The sequence below is a fragment of the Pseudophryne corroboree genome, unplaced genomic scaffold (genome assembly GCF_028390025.1).
Source record: "Pseudophryne corroboree isolate aPseCor3 unplaced genomic scaffold, aPseCor3.hap2 scaffold_924, whole genome shotgun sequence".
NCBI lineage: Eukaryota > Metazoa > Chordata > Amphibia > Anura > Myobatrachidae > Pseudophryne > Pseudophryne corroboree.
In genome coordinates, this window is record NW_026970504.1 from 106,490 (window position 1) to 124,420 (window position 17,931).

Here is a 17,931-nt window from a genome sequence, read left to right on the forward strand (position 1 = left end):
TTGCCAGGGGTTTCACTCTCTGGGTGTCATGCTCATTGCCAGGGGGAACGCAGTAGGGGGTGTTATATAGTAAGCACCACTATGGCATAGTATATAGCATTATATATATTGTGAGCACTGGTGATGTTGAGTGCAGTAGAGCTGCTGCTGGGTAATTACAATTTACTACAACCACCAATATATTCTGCTGCACTATATATATGCAAAGCTAATTCTGCTGGGTAATTACAATTGACTACAACCACCAATATATTCTGCTGCACTATATCTATATTTGCAAAGCTAATTCTGCTGGGTAATTACAATTGACTACAACCACCAATATATTCTGCTGCACTATATCTATATATGAAAAGCTAATTCTGCTGAGTAATTACAATTGACTACAACCACCAATATATTCTGCTGCACTATATCTATATATGCAAAGCTAATTCTGCTGGGTAATGCAAATTGAAACATTATTGCATAGTATGTGATTTTTAAGTACTTTTTTAAAGTTTTGAATGATATAGACCCAGTTTAATCTTTGTGGAATGCCTGGTTGTTGTTTTTAAGGTAATTTATTGCCTGGCATTTGAGGGGGTGGGGTGTGGTTACAGATTTCAATTATTGGTTTCACTTGTAATAGTCTTCTACTTAAGTCCAATGGTGTAGGCTGTGCAAAGCCGTTTGGCTGTGCATTTATTGATCCAAGCGTGCATTTTTATCAAAGCGTGATAAAATTGACACATAACAGCAGCGTTCAATCAGCGTTAATTTATCTTCAGCTGATATCGATTGTGAATTGACGTTTCTTCTCTTCTTGTCACCTACAGGTAATTACAATTGACTACAACCACCAATATATTCTGCTGCACTATATCTATATATGCAAAGCTAATTCTGCTGGGTAATGCAAATTGAAACATTATCGCATAGTATGTGATTTTTAAGTACTTTTTTAAAGTTTTGAATGATATAGACCCAGTTTAATCTTTGTGGAATGCCTGGTTGTTGTTTTTAAGGTAATTTATTGCCTGGCATTTGAGGGGGTGGGGTGTGGTTACAGATTTCAATTATTGGTTTCACTTGTAATAGTCTTCTACTTAAGTCCAATGGTGTAGGCTGTGCAAAGCCATTTGGCTGTGCATTTATTGATCTAAGCGTGCATTTTTATCAAAGCGTGATAAAATTGACACATAACAGCAGTGTTCAATCAGCGTTCAATCGAAGTGAAAAAGAAGGAAAACAGAAGCACACCAATCTAACAAAACAAAGAAAACTGAAGAACTAATAACAAATGTGAGTCACTTACTCCTCAGATCACTCACCTCCTGATTGTTGCATCTGATTACATAGCACAGAACTACCTTACTTGGACATTTCATAAACCATCCATTTCACCTACAAATGCCTGTATCTGTATTATTGTAATTTTGTTTTTTAAGCACAGCTGCACCAATGCAATTTTACCTGCAAACACTTAAAACATCTAACATAATTACCATTGCTTCTTAAACCTCTCACAATCCTTTCATTTCTTACACTCCAAATACATTTCTGCACCCACTTTATCTACGCTTTTGACTCATTTCATACTAAATCTACACCCCTTGAGCCTACACTGCTTTTCTCACCTGCATTTCTGCAATTCTTCTGCTCGGATTGCCTTACAGTCTCCTCTCCTACTTCCACTACTTCAACCTATTTACCTACTTAACACTATGTCAAGGTTTTCTTATACTCCCCACATCACTCAGTGTCTACCTAATAATGTATCTTTATCCTTCCCCACTAGTCTCCTCCACCTCCTCCTCTCTCCCCTCCTCTGTCTCCCCTCCATCCCTCTGTTTCCTTCCCCCACCTTTCCTGTTACCCCACTTTCATTCACCTCTGCCCCATGGTCCTGCTACCCCACAACTCAGCCCTGCTCCCTCTCTCCCTTCCCTGTCACCTCCCCACACCCCCATCCACATCACACTGACCTCCCTCCCTGCCCACCTCCTGCAGTTTCCCCTCCTAGCTCAGGCACCCGTACCATCACTACTCTCTCATCATCCCTGCCCTCAAAGTTAATCCCACCTCATCGCTACAGCAACCCTGAAAATCTAATTCACATCTCTCCCACAAACTCATACCCCCTATCCTGTGCCCTCTGGAATGCCAGATCTGTTTGTAACAAACTGGTCCCCACTCATGACCTTTTCATTTCCAACTCCCTACACCTACTAGCCATTACTGAAACTTGGATTATGCCCTCTGACACTACTTCTGCTGCTGCTCTCTCTGCTGGGGGCCTTACATTCACACACACACCCCGACCTGGGGGTCGCCATGGGGGTGGTGTTGGGGTCCTTTTACCTTCTAGTTACTCCTACCAACTCATACCACCAGAACCATCCCTTATATTCTCTACATTTGAGGTCCACACCATATGCCTCTTCCAACCAGTCCATCTTAGAGTAGCTGTCATTTACCGGCCCCCTGGCACTGCTTCCAAATTCATCGACAACTTTGCTTCCTGGCTTCCTCACTTCCTCTCTTCTGACATTCCCACCATTATCCTAGGCGATTTCAACATCCCTATTGACATCCCCACACAATCCCCTGCCTCTAAACTCCTTAACCTCACCTCTTCACTTGGTCTCTCCCAGTGGACCTCCTCACCCTCCCATGTGAATGGGAGCTCACTGGATCTGGTCTTCACTCACCGCTGTGATATTTCTGATTTTTCCAACTCCCCATTTCCCCTCTCTGACCACCACCTGCTCTCCTTCAACCTATCTCTCTCGACTTCCCCATCTCTACCTCCTAAGGCTACCATCACTAAGCGTAACATTGAAGCTATTGACACCACATTCCTTTCCTCCCTGTTTGACTCACTTCTCTCTCCTATTCTCTCTCTCTCATGCCCTGAACAAGCCACTTCCACATACAATGCTTCCCTTACTTCTGCTCTTGACTCTGTTGCTCCACCAACCACTATTCACCCTTGCAAATTAACACCTCAACCCTGGCACACCAAATGCACCAGATATCTGCAAAAATGCTCATGTACTGCTGAGCGACACTGGAGGAAATCACGCTCTAAGGCAGACTTCCTCCATTTCAAACTTATGCTCTCATCCTTCAGTGCTGCCCTTTCTCTTGCTAAACAGTCATACTTCAAGAACCTCATCTCCTCCCAGTCTTCCAACCCCCGGCGCCTCTTTGCCACTCTCAACTCACTCCTCTGCCCACCTCCACCACGTCTCCCTTCCTCACTCTCTGCTCTTGACTTTGCCACTTACTTCACATCCAAAATTGACTCCATACGTCAGGACATCACATCACACCAGACTATCAGTAACCAGCCTTCTCCCATCCCTTACCAACCCTCCCCATCCCTCGCACCAACTCTGTCATCTTTCTCCCATGCATCTGGAGAGGAAGTCATGGCCCTCATTCGTTCCTGTCCCCTCACCACCTCCCCACTTGACCCTATCCCCTCCCGCCTCCTTTGCCACCTCTCTTCTTCTGCTTGTTCCCATCTTTCCCACCTTCTCAATCTCTCCCTCTCATCAGGCACTGTCCCCTCTGCCTTCAAGCACGCTCTCATCTCTCCTATTCTTAAAAAACCTACCCTTGATCCAAACACTATCTCCAACTACCGACCCATCTCTCTCCTCCCTTTTGCCTCCAAACTCCTTGAGCGTATTGTCTACAACCGCCTTACTTCCTTTCTTTCCTCACACTCACTGCTTGACCCATTCCAGTCTGGCTTCCGTCCTCTCCACTCCACTGAAACTGCCCTTACAAAAGTATGCAATGACCTCCATGCTGCTAAATCTAAGGGACACTACTCTCTACTTATTCTACTTGATCTCTCTGCTGCTTTTGACACTGTGGACCATCCTCTCCTACTGCAAATCCTTCACTCCATTGGTTTGCGTAACACTGCCCTCTCTTGGTTGTCGTCCTACCTTTCTGACCGTTCATTCTCTGTCTCCTCTCATGACTCCACCTCCCCCTCACTTCCACTAACTGTAGGGGTACCCCAAGGTTCTGTCCTTGGTCCTCTTCTCTTCTCTCTCTATACGTCCTCACTAGGTAAGCTCATTAGTTCTTTTGGTTTCCAATATCATCTCTATGCTGATGACACTCAAATCTATCTTTCCTCTCCAGACCTCTCCCCTACTCTCCTCACTCGTATCTCCAACTGTCTCTCTGCTATCTCTTCCTGGATGTCCCAGCGCTTTCTTAAACTTAACATGTCTAAGACCGAGCTGATCATCTTCCCTCCCTCCCGCATAATCTCACCTCCTACAATCTCATTATCTATTGATGGCACTACTATCTCCTCTACCCCCCAAGCGCGCTGTCTTGGAGTAATCCTTGACTCCTCCCTCTCCTTCAAACCACACATTCAGCACCTCTCACAAACCTGCCGTTTTCATCTAAAAAATATTTCCAGGATCAGACCCTTTCTGACCCAGGATGCTACTAAGACTCTTATCCACTCACTGGTCATCTCCAGACTGGACTGCTGTAATCTCTTCCTGACTGGCATTCCTGACAAATACCTCTCTCCACTCCAATCTATCCTCAATGCTGCTGCCCGGCTCATTTTCCTCACCAAACGCACTACGTCCACCTCTCCTCTCTTACTAGTCCTTCACTGGCTCCCCTTCCCTTTCAGAATCCATTTCAAGCTTCTCACACTTGCTTACAAAGCCCTCACCCACTCCTCTCCCATCTACATCTCTGATCTTATCTCGCTTTACACTCCCACCCGTCCTCTTCGCTCTGCTAATGCACACCGACTCTCCTGCCTACGGATTACTTCCTCCCACTCCTACCTCCAAGATTTTTCACGTGCTGCACCACTTTTCTGGAATTCCCTACCTCTCCCCCTCAGACTCTCCACCTCTCTACAAAACTTCAAACGGGCTCTCAAGACCCACTTCTTCACCAAACCCAGCCAAATCTCATCCTAAACCTCTGTTCCATGCTCTCTATGTACCCCATCTGTCTCACCCTGTCTGTCTACCCCTCCCTTTTAGAATGTAAGCTCTCACGAGCAGGGCCCTCTTCCCTCATGTGCTTACTCTTTTCTTACTTTAATAATCTTCAGCTGCACCAAATCCAGCAGTCTTCTGCCACCTGATACTTATTCCAGTGTCATCTGCTGATGTAGCTATGTTTATTTACCCTGTACTTGTCCTATATTGTCGTCAACTGTAAGTTGCTGTTTTCCTGTTTGATTATTTGTTTATGTACTCTGTAATTGGGCACTGCGGAACCCTTGTGGCGCCATATAAATAAAGGATAATAATAATAATAAATAATATAATACATAGCAGTACGGTACAGTAGGCCACTGCTCTACCTACCTCTGTGTCGTCAAGTATACTATCCATCCATACCTGTGGTGCATTTTAGAAAAAAACATGTCTCGGCAGAGCAATCTATAAATCCATCATTTTTCAGACAGCAACAGTGGGTATTGTAATAGTCACCCAATCCATCACTTTTATAGGGTTACATGCACCCACATGCTACAGCCTGTCTCAATAATTTTACTGTCACGCTGTGTGTGTTTGTGTTTTTATTTGGGTATTTTTTGTTGTTGTAGAACTACAGGTACCAGCAAGCCCGTTATTTCCCCGCCTGCTGGTACTTGAGGTTCTCCAAGTACCAGCAAGCGGGGGAGGCTTGCTGGGCCTTGTAGTTCCACAACGAAAAAACAATATTCTTTTTTTACACACATGGCTATCAGCCCGGCACCCACCACCCAGGGGTGCTGGGGACAGCCTCGGGCTTCACCCCTGGCCCTTGGGTGCCTCGAGGGGAGGAACCTCTTGATTTAAGGGGTCCCCACTCCTCCAGGGAACCCCGGCCAGGGGTGACTAGTTGGAGGGGTAATGCCAGGGCCGCAGGGACCTACATAAAAGTGTCCCCCGGCTGTGGCATTATCTCTCTGGCTAGTGGAGCCCGGTGCTGGTTTTAAAAATATGGGGGACCCCTACATCTATTGTCCCACGTATTTTTGGAACCTGGACCGGTCTAAGAGCCCGGTGCTGGTTGTCTAAATACGGGGAACCCCTGTCCAATTTTTCCCCCAGTATTTAAATAACCAGGACCGGCTCAAAGAGCCCGAGGCTGGTTATACTAAGGAGGGGGGGCCTCACGCATTTTTTTTAACCCATTCAGACCCTTCTCCTTTAAGTTAATGGAAGCCCTGGACAACAAAATTGCATTCATGTCCTCCTCCCTCACCCTTCCCAGTCCCAAACACTCATTTTTTTTTTCTTTAAAAATTTATAATATATAACGAGAACAATGAGCAGGCAGGCAGCGGGCATTGGCGGCATCGGACTGAGATAGAAATTAGTGGTGGAGGGCTGGGTCAGTTGATTGTGGGCGAGTTTGTAAGCTATTGGCGGTGGCAGCGGGTATCGGCTCAGAGGCAGTAGCGGGCATTGGCTAAGGGTCATCGGCAGGATTCGGCGGACATTATGGCTGTAGTGCCTCACTAGCCACTGACCTCACCGCACGCCACTGTGGGACAGATGTAACATGCAGAGAGAGGTAGATTTGGGAGGGGGAATGTCCTAGCATAACTGTTAATTGCAGTGTAATACTGTAATTCAGCTGTGCAGCATTTGTGGCTAAATGTCAAAGAAGCCAGTATTTACCCTGCATGCAAAACAATAAATGTATTTGAACATACCTCCCAACTATCCCAATTTTTGCAGGACAGTCACTTTTTTGGGGAATGTCCAGCTAACCCAAACAACCCCCCCCCCTTCCCATGGGAAAGGGGGGGGGGGGGGGTGGAAGGCTCCCTGTAGCTTGTTGCTCTGCAAATATGCACATTGTGGGTAATTCAGACCTGATCGCTAGGGTGTGTTTTTTGCATCCCTGTAATCAGGTAGTTGTCGCCTACAGCGGAAGGGAAAATTTGCTGTGCAGGTGTGTGATCACATGTGCACAAGAGCTGCACAGCTCAGCACTTACTCAGCCATTGAGGTGACGTCACAAATCCTCCCACAAAACGCCGGGTCCCTCCAGTGTTTTTCCGGACACTCCCTAGAAACATTCAGTTGCCACCCACACAAACACCCTCTTCTTGTCAATCTTCTTGTGATCTCCGGACCGTCGCACTTACGCATTGTGGCGCATACGCATGTGCAGTGCAAACCAGATTGCCCGCTGGGTGAAAATAAATTGAAGCGATCTGGTCTGAATAAGCCTCAATCTCTATTCACGGGAGACAGAGGGGCTGGGGCATGGCCAGCAGCTCACAGAGCACCTATAATTACAAAAATGGGAGACATGGCTCATGATCGCGATATACCTGCAAAGGTACGCCCTCTACTGATTGACAGGCAGAGGCATTCGCATTTTCTGCGGGGCACCCGGAGAAAATGTAGGCACACGCACAGGATGGACCCTGCGTATATGCCCCCATCCTCTTCATAGTTTTTGCGGTTGGAACGCGTATTACGATCCAAACTGAATTAGGCCCTATGTCTTATATACACGAGCAGTGTGAAAACATCAATCGATGGGGGTAATTCCAAGTTGATCGCAGCAGGAATTTTGTTAGCAGTTGGGCAAAACCATGTGTACTGCAGGGGAGGCAGATATAACATGTGCAGAAAGAGTTAGATTTGGGTGAGTTATTTTGTTTCTGTGCAGGGTAAATACTAACTGCTTTATTTTTACACTGCAAATTAGATTGCAGATTGAACACACCACACCCAAATCTAACTCTCTCTGCACATGTTAAATCTGCCTTCCCTGCAGTGCACATAGGTGGTCATTCCGAGTTGTTCGCTCGGTAATTTTCTTCGCATCGCAGCGATTTTCCGCTTAATGCGCATGCGCAATGTTCACACTGCGACTGCGCCAAGTAAATTTGCTGTGCAGTTAGGAATATTACTCACGGTTTTTTCATCGTTCTGGTGATCGTAATGTGATTGACAGGAAGTGGGTGTTTCTGGGCGGAAACAGGCCGTTTTAGGGGCGTGTGGGAAAAAATGCTACCGTTTCTGGGAAAAACGCGGGAGTGGCTGGAGAAACGGAGGAGTGTCTGGGCGAACGCTGGGTGTGTTTGTGACGTCAAACCAGGAACGACAAGCACTGAACTGATCGCACTGGCAGAGTAAGTCTCGAGCTACTCAGAAACTGCACAGAGATGTCTTATCGCAATATTGCAAATCTTTCGTTCGCAATTTTAAGATGCTAAGATTCACTCCCAGTAGGCGGCAGCTTAGCGTGTGCAATGCTGCTAAAAGCAGCTTGCGAGCGAACAACTCGGAATGAGGGCCATGGGGGGTAATTCTGAGTTGATCGCAGCAGGATTTTTGTTAGCAGTTGGGCAAAACCATGTGCACTGCATTTACGAACAGATGATTTTTTATATAAATTTTAAAATGTTAGTAAATGTGTGTTTTTTTTTCAACCTGGAAGCCCAACATCGATTAAGATCGATCTTAAATAGACCCCTGGGTTTTAAGGATAACCATGGTTGAGTCCAATGGTTAATTCACATTGACCGAAGTTCTAATTAAGTCACCTGTGCTCAAGCATGATATCCTTAAAATCTGGATTGCAATGACAGCATTTTGGAACTATGCCTAAGGGTTTAATTTTTACATTTATCCACTGACAATAAATCTACCTACAATATCCCTGTAACTGTTATGATTACAGTATTTCACTAAATAATTTAATTTGCTGAACCTTCTGTAAAAAGAAATATTAAGCTGCTGTAATTCCCAGATGCAGCAAATTTGTTAGCTAGTGGGCAAAACCATGTGCACTGCAGGGTTGGGGGGGGGGGGCAGATATAACATTTGCAGAGAGATTTAGGTGGGTTATATTGTTTGTGTGCAGGGTAAATACTGGCTGTTTTGTTTTTACACTGCAATTTAGATTTCAGTTTGAACACACCGCACCAAAATCTAACTCTCTCTGCACATATTATACACCCCCCCCCCCTGCAGTGTACATGATTTTAGCTAATAAATTTGCTGCTGTGATCAGATCTGAGTTAAGCCCTATGTATTTGGCACTGGCAAAGGGTTAGAGGCCTTGCTGTAGAGCTCACACCTTTCTTATCATGCATTGTAATATTTCCTATGTCCTGATGTTGTGCTCTCTGCTCCATCCAAGTAAACAGCAATGTAGCATGGCTATCAAAGAGCGTGAAGATTGCAGATTTCCTGGGATTAATGCTAAGGAATGCTATTCCAGAGGCTGCTGCTTTAATTCAAGTGTCACTGGGGTTAAATGGTGTTTTTACCTTAAAAACACAGGTAGAGTATATAGTACAGTGGTAAAGTGGGAGCATGTAGTGCTATTGATTACAGATTTGATGGAGCTTAAACATGGATAAGGTCCATGGCTCTAAGAGTTTATCTTGTGTATCCTTTATTTTTAGTCATGGTCAGATAAGATTAGAAAATACCATTTAAGTGGAAATTTCCTGTTAGCTGTTTTTCAGTTTGCTCAACTGTCTGATTAACTTGTCCTAAAAAAGGACCAAAGGAGCTAAATTGCCCTGTGATCTAGCTAAATTGCCCCAGTTAAAAAAAAAAAAACTAAGCTGCTGTAATTCCTGGATGTTTCCTTACTGCATCAACAGGAAGTGACAAGAAACAATGTAATGTGGAACCGTACAGCAGAAGGGATTGCGGCTACCCCACAATAAGTGCAGCGGAATGTAAGAAGAGGAATTGTTGCTTTGACTGCAGCATTCCCGGGGTTAACTGGTGTTTCTTCAAGTCACAAGGTATGGAGCTGCTGTATAGTTACTCGCAAGTCAGTAGTTGTATCATGCTCACACCTGGAAAACTGGATACACACAGAATGCCCTACACAGGGGGTGAAATGAGCGCCCCCCCCCCCCACCCCCCGTACGCTCAGCACACATCACGCTGTGCTGAGCGGGGGCAGAGATGTGTGCTGAGCAGTTCGCTCAGCACACATCTCTCCCCAAAATCGGGCCGTGAATACGGACCTTTAAACTGGATCCACACTTAGATTATCTGTCCAATTTTTTTTTTCTAGTTGAAACAAAATTATGCTAATATGTGGCAGCAAATGACAATTGACCATTTGCTCACAAACACTGGAAAACATCCAAAAATGGTCATTTAGATAAATTGGTTAAATCCATTTCATTTAGCTAATTTATCCAAACTACCTTTATTGTATCTTTGTGGGTGAATGATGTGTGGGTCAGTGTTGAGGGTGGTGGAGGAGATGGGTATTAGGCACAGCAGGGTGTGGACAGTCAAATAGTGTGCTTAGAGGTTCAGAGTCATTGTATGAGACTCTGGCAACAGTGACTTGATGAGTCTGGTGTCCATAGGGTGGGACGCATTAACCTTTTTATGCTATTGAAATAGTTCTCCTCCTGACCGACGCAGTTCCTTGCTCCGAGGTTGGTGTATTGTTCTGTTGCAGCGCCTCTCCACTGTGGTCACAGTGAGCTGTGTGGTGTTTCTGGCGCATGCCAATCTCCCCCCAACCTCCCTCTTGCATTTCAGACCTACGTACGCATGATGGGATCTTGTATGATATGCGCGTGTGCTGTAGAGATGAAAGTGGGGGTGAGGAGGCAGATCGTGAGATGGGGAAACTTTGTGGACTGTTAGCGAAGGGGAGCACTGGGCAATCTGAGTTGCAAAGAGGGCAGCAGAAGAGGTTATTGCATGTGCACTGGTGACAGGTCCATCCTTGGTGGCCAGCCTCAGTGGTAAAGGGGTACATGAGCTAGTGTCCCTTGGCCAGCCATGTACCATGGCCACCTCCCTACCTCCTATATATTCTCCCTGATCTGTCACTTTGTTACGGTCTGCTGCTGGCACTGGTGTATCGTCCTGCAGATGCCGTCTCCGCCCATTGCTGTGACTTCCCCCAGAGTTAGCCACACAGAGTGACAGATCTGGGAAAATATATAGGAGATCATTACTTTCACTTGCAGCCTACCTTATTTTTTGCAGCCTAGCATGCTCCTGACCCATTCTCTCACTAATACTTATACAACATTCATGAACTCATCTTAAGGTTTCTTTATTATTCAGTCACACTGTCTTGGATCCAAACCATTTCCTGTGGCATTGCAGTCAAACAATTGAGCTATTTACCCTTGCATAGAAAGGTATAATCTAAGCTAGAGAATTCTATTTGGAGCTCACCTTGTACTTTGTGAAGAAATAATCAGCTTTGTGGCTGAGCAGATATATGGAGTGTGTGGCTGCACACTGCATTGATCTGCTGAGTTGCAATGCTAATAATTTTTTTTTTGCAAAGTACCAATAGCTTCATTGTGAAGGTGGAAAGAAGGGTGTTACGGCATGGAATGTACAAACTGCGAGACCCTGCTGGTAGCGCCTTTGTCTATTTAGTAGGAAGGGCACGTAACAGCCGGGGGGCAATGGAGGAAGCCCCTTTAGGGCTGGAGCCCGGCGGCAACTGACTCCGTTGTCTCTGGCAGTTCCGCCCCTGGACTAGAGGAATGGTCAAGAACATGGCAACATTTAATGCCAAAAAATGCAAAATCATACACGTCTCAAAAATGCAAAGGCTAACTATAATATTAAGGGCATTATAATGGCAAGAGGAAAGCTATCTAAGTATTACTATTTCAGGTGAGCAATGTAACAAAGCAATAGGAAAGGCAAGTCAGATGCTTGTTTGCATAGGTTAAAGAACCAGTAGCAGAAAAAAGTAATACAGGTTGAGTATCCCATATCCAAATATTCAGAAATACGGAATATTCCGAAATACGGACTTTTTTGAGTGAGACTGAGATAGTGAAACCTTTGTGTTTTGATGGCTCAGTGTACACAAACTTTGTTTAATACTCAAAGTTATTAAAAATATTGTATTAAATGAACTTCAGACTGTGTGTATAAGGTGTATATGAAACATAAATGAATTCTGTGAATGTACACACACTTTGTTTAATGCACAAAGTTATAAAAAATATTGGCTAAAATGACCTTCAGGCTGTGTGTATAAGGTGTATATGAAACATAAATGCCTTCTGTGCTTAGATTTAGGTCCCATCACCATAATATCTCGTTATGGTATGCAATTATTCCAAAATACAGAAAAATCTGATATCCAAAATTCCTCTGGTCCCAAGCATTTTGGATAAGGGATACTCAACCTGTAATGCCACTGTATAGGTCCTTGGTACAGCCACATTTAGAATCCTGTGTTCAGTTCCAGAAGCCATATCTCCAGAAGGCTGTAAATACATTAGGGCAACTAAAATTGTGCATGGCCTACATCACAAAACTTACCTGGAAATACTAAAAAATGTTGATGTGTATAGTTTGGAGAAGGGAAGAGGGAACATACAGTAATAGAAACATTTAAATATATAGGGAGGAATGTAATAGGGTGTGAGAATCAGAAAGTGAGAGATTTTGTGTTTTTTCCTGTTGTTTTTTTTTTTTTTGATTGTTTGTTTTTAAAGTGGCAATCCTTTACATGGCAAAACCAGGTTGATATTTGCCATGTAAAGGATTGCCACCGTGGGCATGTGTAGAAGGGGCACTGCTACTGTTGGCATTATGTGTGTAAGCTGCACTGATATGGTGGTTATGTGTATAAAGGGCACTGCGACTGTGGGTATTATTATTATTATTATTACATGCGGTGTAATGACAATAAGATAGTGCTACTGTGTGGCGTATTTTGATTTGGGGTGCTATTGTGTGGCCATGCCCCTTCCTTGTGATACCACACCTTCTTTTTTTAAGGAGCGCACTGTCCCTTTATTAAGTATTGGAGAGAGGGCCCAAATTAATAGTTTGCAGGGAGGCGCCAAACACCCTAGCACTGGCCCTTTGGTAGGGGACAGGATTTGCTTCTGCTTGTGCACATATGTTATGATTGCCAGCCAACAGCACTGGTTTTGCCTATAACACTAACTATAAATATTTTGAATTGGTCCTGGACCACCAATCCAAGGCACCCCTGCAAGTGTCCTGAGGCACCCCAGGGTGCAGTTTGAGAACCACTGGTCTAGTGAGTACCCAGGATAATTATTGTAGCTGGTCTGCGGGTAACAGCTCTCAGATCCACTTCTAGAAAAAATGCAGCAATGTAATTTGAGTGACAAACTGCAGAGATGAACCCTTTCTGTGACTGCTGCACAGGGATCACACAAACTCTATTCATAGGGCTGACTTCACTTAGGGGAGATGTTCTCACCCCGCAAAGAAGTGCGAGTATATACCGCACTTACGGTACCATTGGATTTACAGATATTTTCTTGCAATACACTATGGGGGTCATTCTGAGTTGATTGCTCGCTAGCAGTTTTTAGCAGCCATGCAAACGCATTGTCGCTGCCCACTGGAGAGTGTATATTCACTTTGGAGAAGTGCGAATACTTGAGTAGCAGAGCGCCTGCAAAATCGTTTCAAAATAAGACCAGCACTGTAGTTACACTTCGTGTGCGTTGATTCTAACAACCGAGGGACGGCTTTTGATGTCACACACCCATCCAGCGAATGCCCAGCCACGTCTGCATTTCTTCTGCCACGCCTGCATTTTTCCAAGCACTCCCTGAAAACGGTCAGTTGACACCCAGAAACGCCCTCTTTCTGTCAATCTCCTTGTGGCCTGTTCTGTGATTGGAATAATCGCTAGAACTAGTGCAAAACCACAATGGACTTTGTACCCGTACGATGCGCATGCACATTACGGAGCATGCGCATGCACAGATTAGCCATTTTTTTTCAACTGATTGCTACGCAGCGAACAACGGCAGCAAGCGATCAACTCGGAATGACCCCCTATATACATAGAAACATGGATTTTTACTGCAGGAATTATGGTTAGTTTAGGGGTATCGGTTAGGGTCAACAGAGGTGTAGCTAGGGGTCCAAGCGCCCCTGGCAAAGTAAGGGACTGGCGCCCCCCCTTTCGATAAAGCATTGCAGTCCATTGGCGGTTACCATGTTGGAGCCACAGCAACTGACCCCCTCCCCCACACGCTGCCCTACATCATCGGCTGGGATTCACTGTTGGTGTGAAGCCACTGGGAACATTCTGGTAGCATTAGCAGCAGTCTGTGTCATAGATAGGGAAGGCAGAAGGTTAACTAGCTAATAGCAGTCTGTTGGCAGCAGAGGCTGGGCGGGGGGCTGAGAATGAGCCAACGCTGATCAGTGTCCAGTCTGCTCAGACAAAAATATTTTGTGATCAGGGCTGGTTCTAGACCAAAGGAGCCAATGGCAAAAATTTCCTTTGGCACCCCCCCCCCCCCCCCACACACACACACACACACACATACACAAACACACACACACACACACACACACACACACACCAAAAAAGAACATATCCCAGTTTAACATAACGCTATGTGGTGCAAGGTGTGGAGCTGGTCACTTGTATCAGACCTCTGACATTTGCCTTTTCACCCATATTGCATACTTTTGTCTTGCAGGTTGTGTCTTAATTCAAGAAGTGTTCTAAGTACTTCAGCTTAGTATCTTTACTGACCCCTCTTTACCCCACACTACATAACTGACCCCTCTATACCCTACACTACATCACTGACCTTTCTATAACCATCACTGCATTACTGACCCCTCTATTAGAGATGTGCACTTGAAATTTTTCGGGTTTTGTGTTTTGGTTTTGGGTTCGGTTCCGCGGCCGTGTTTTGGGTTCGACCGCGTTTTGGCAAAACCTCACCGAATTTTTTTTGTCGGATTCGGGTGTGTTTTGGATTCGGGTGTTTTTTTCAAAAAACACTAAAAAACAGCTTAAATCATAGAATTTGGGGGTCATTTTGATCCCAAAGTATTATTAACCTCAAAAACCATAATTTCCACTCATTTTCAGTCTATTCTGAACGCCTCACACCTCACAATATTATTTTTAGTCCTAAAATTTGCACCGAGGTCGCTGGATGACTAAGCTAAGCGACCCTAGTGGCCGACACAAACACCTGGCCCATCTAGGAGTGGCACTGCAGTGTCACGCAGGATGGCCCTTCCAAAAAACACTCCCCAAACAGCACATGACGCAAAGAAAAAAAGAGGCGCAATGAGGTAGCTGTGTGAGTAAGCTAAGCGACCCTAGCGGCCGACACAAACACCTGGCCCATCTAGGAGTGTCACTGCAGTGTCACGCAGGATGGCCCTTCCAAAAAACACTCCCCAAACAGCACATGACGCAAAGAAAAAAAGAGGCGCAATGAGGTAGCTGTGTGAGTAAGATAAGCGACCCTAGTGGCCGACACAAACACCTGGCCCATCTAGGAGTGGCACTGCAGTGTCACGCAGGATGGCCCTTCCAAAAAACATTACCCAAACAGCACATGACGCAAAGAAAAAAAGAGGCGCAATGAGGTAGCTGTGTGAGTAAGATAAGCGACCCTAGTGGCCGACACAAACACCTGGCCCATCTAGGAGTGGCACTGCAGTGTCACGCAGGATGGCCCTTCAAAAAAATACTCCCCAAACAGCACATGACGCAAAGAAAAATGAAAGAAAAAAGAGGTGCAAGATGGAATTGTCCTTGGGCCCTCCCACCCACCCTTATGTTGTATAAACAGGACATGCACACTTTAACCAACCAATCATTTCAGTGACAGGGTCTGCCACACGACTGTGACTGAAATGACGGGTTGGTTTGGACCCCCACCAAAAAAGAAGCAATTAATCTCTCCTTGCACAAACTGGCTCTACAGAGGCAAGATGTCCACCTCATCATCATCCTCCGATATATCACCGTGTACATCCCCCTCCTCACAGATTATCAATTCGTCCCCACTGGAATCCACCATCTCAGCTCCCTGTGTACTTTGTGGAGGCAATTGCTGCTGGTCAATGTCTCCACGGAGGAATTGATTATAATTCATTTTAATGAACATCATCTTCTCCACATTTTCTGGAAGTAACCTCGTACGCCGATTGCTGACAAGGTGAGCGGCGGCACTAAACACTCTTTCGGAGTACACACTTGTGGGAGGGCAACTTAGGTAGAATAAAGCCAGTTTGTGCAAGGGCCTCCAAATTGCCTCTTTTTCCTGCCAGTATAAGTACGGACTGTCTGACGTGCCTACTTGGATGCGGTCACTCATATAATCCTCCACCATTCTTTCAATGGGGAGAGAATCATATGCAGTGCCAGTAGACGACATGTCCGACTCCGTAATCGTTGTCAGGTCCTTCAGTACGGACCAGATGTCAGCATCAGCAGTCGCTCCAGACTGCCCTGCATCACCGCCAGCGGGTGGGCTCGGAATTCTGAGCCTTTTCCTCGCACCCCCAGTTGCGGGAGAATGTGAAGGAGGAGATGTTGACAGGTCGCGTTCCGCTTGACTTGACAATTTTCTCACCAGCAGGTCTTTGAACCCCAGCAGACTTGTGTGTGCCGGAAAGAGAGATCCAAGGTAGGTTTTAAATCTAGGATCGAGCACGGTGGCCAAAATGTAGTGCTCTGATTTCAACGGATTGACCACCCGTGAATCCTTGTTAAGCGAATTAAGGGCTCCATCCACAAGTCCCACATGCCTAGCGGAATCGCTCTGTGTTAGCTCCTCCTTCAATGTCTCCAGCTTCTTCTGCAAAAGCCTGATGAGGGGAATGACCTGACTCAGGCTGGCAGTGTCTGAACTGACTTCACGTGTGGCAAGTTCAAAGGGCAGCAGAACCTTGCACAACGTTGAAATCATTCTCCACTGCGCTTGAGACAGGTGCATTCCACCTCCTATATCGTGCTCAATTGTATAGGCTTGAATGGCCTTTTGCTGCTCCTCCAACCTCTGAAGCATATATAGGGTTGAATTCCACCTCGTTACCACTTCTTGCTTCAGATGATGGCAGGGCAGGTTCAGGCGTTTTTGGTGTTGCTCCAGTCTTCTGTACGTGGTGCCTGTACGCCGAAAGTGTCCCGCAATTCTTCTGGCCACCGACAGCATCTCTTGCACGCCCCTCTCGTTTTTTAAATAATTCTGCACCACCAAATTCAAGGTATGTGCAAAACATGGGACGTGCTGGAATTTGCCCATATTTAATGCACACACAATATTGCTGGCGTTGTCCGATGCCACAAATCCACAGGAGAGTCCAATTGGGGTAAGCCATTCCGCGATGATCTTCCTCAGTTGCCGTAAGAGGTTTTCAGCTGTGTGCGTATTCTGGAAACCGGTGATACAAAGCGTAGCCTGCCTAGGAGTTGGCGTTTGCGAGATGCTGCTACTGGTGCCGCCGCTGCTGTTCTTGCGGCGGGAGTCCATACATCTACCCAGTGGGCTGTCACAGTCATATAGTCCTGACCCTGCCCTGCTCCACTTGTCCACATGTCCGTGGTTAAGTGGACATTGGGTACAACTGCATTTTTTAGGACACTGGTGAGTCTTTTTCTGACGTCCGTGTACATTCTCGGTATCGCCTGCCTAGAGAAGTGGAACCTAGATGGTATTTGGTAACGGGGGCACACTACCTCAAGAAATTGTCTAGTTCCCTGTGAACTAACGGCGGATACCGGACGCACGTCTAACACCAACATAGTTGTCAAGGCCTCAGTTATCCGCTTTGCAACAGGATGACTACTGTGATATTTCATCTTCCTCGCAAAGGACTGTTGGACAGTCAATTGCTTGGTGGAAGTAGTAAAAGTGGGCTTACGACTTCCCCTCTGGGATGACCATCGACTCCCAGCAGCAACAACAGCAGCGCCAGCAGCAGTAGGCGTTACACGCAAGGATGCATCGGAGGAATCCCAGGCAGGAGAGGACTCGTCAGAATTGCCAGTGACATGGCCTGCAGGACTATTGGCATTCCTGGGGAAGGAGGAAATTGACACTGACGGAGTTGGTGGGGTGGTTTGCGTGAGCTTGGTTACAAGAGGAAGGGATTTACTGGTCAGTGGACTGCTTCCGCTGTCGCCCAAAGTTTTTGAACTTGTCACTGACTTATT